General features: G+C 37.2%; 1 long non-coding RNA gene across 1 annotated transcript; it reads right to left on the bottom strand.

Annotated features, from left to right (window-relative positions):
• Positions 1–31: 31 nt before the first annotated feature.
• LOC124890756 lies at positions 32–969 on the bottom strand. The gene is made up of 3 exons (XR_007049325.1): positions 864–969; positions 422–534; positions 32–92 (listed from the first exon to the last, which is right to left on the bottom strand). It is a non-coding gene; the product is annotated as an uncharacterized LOC124890756 (long non-coding RNA).
• Between the last annotated feature and the right edge of the window lie 47 nt (positions 970–1016).

The following is a 1016-nucleotide window of genomic DNA, read 5'->3' as shown; positions in this document are numbered from 1 at the left end:
AGGTCAGCGACGGCGCCGGGGACCGGGGGCCGGTGCGCTAGAGATGGAGGACACTGAAGTTGTCAATATAGTAAATGTGTAAAGAACCTCTCCTGCATTAAGAGAGGGAACAAATCTCATTGGTGGTATTCAAGTTGTCCAATGGACGTAATTTGCAAACTAAAGTAAGTAAAACAGCTGCACTCACAAGTGCAGTATTTCAAATCCAAAAGCAAAGTACACAATTAATATAAAATCTGTCTATTGTAATCAGGCTCACATTTAAAATAAGAAAAGGACTACAGATTGGTCATTGTCAAGATATTCAAAGTTGTTCCAAATCAATTTTGGAAGCCGTAAGAAAATTAAAAATAAAAAGATCATGAATTAGAATGGTGTTAATAACTGTGACCCCTAAAAAGGATGGTAATTGGTAATTCACCTTTAGGATTCTTCCAAGAGTCATAAAGGGCAGCAAACACCAGGGGCTGGCCATCCTTAAAATGTATGTAATAAGGTTGCTTTTTTGACCCATCATTTTTCCACTCATAAAATCTGAAGAAAATTGCATCACTGAGAACCATTGATATTGCAATTGAGACATTCTGCTATTCTGACAACAAATGAGAAATTTACATGAAAGAAGCTACGACTTCTCCAGAATGTGCTATAATTTTTAATAATTCTACTCAATATTTCTTTTCTTTTTTAGGAAGGAAGCCAAATTATGCAAGTTCCGTTCACTTGAAGTTATTGATGGCATGACCGTTATCAGGAAAATCTCAGTTTGACATGACAGCTTTGTGAAAAGAAATAGATAATAGCAGATTGGACAAAGAAATGGATACTCTCATAGACTTGTTATAGATGAAGAAAGAACCTACCCTTCAACAGCAACCAGGCACCTATTCTTTGGGACAAGGCGGCGAAATGAAGCCTTCGCCTTTATTGACTTAGACCGAACATTAAACTGCAAACAACCATGATCACATACTGTTTTGTGTGGCCAAGACAACAAGATGCTCAATCGATATAAG

Source organism: Capsicum annuum, unplaced genomic scaffold (assembly GCF_002878395.1).
Source record: "Capsicum annuum cultivar UCD-10X-F1 unplaced genomic scaffold, UCD10Xv1.1 ctg24022, whole genome shotgun sequence".
Classification (NCBI taxonomy): Eukaryota; Viridiplantae; Streptophyta; class Magnoliopsida; order Solanales; family Solanaceae; genus Capsicum; species Capsicum annuum.
Note: the sequence above shows the minus strand (reverse complement) of the source record. Positions and strands in the feature narration are given on the sequence as shown.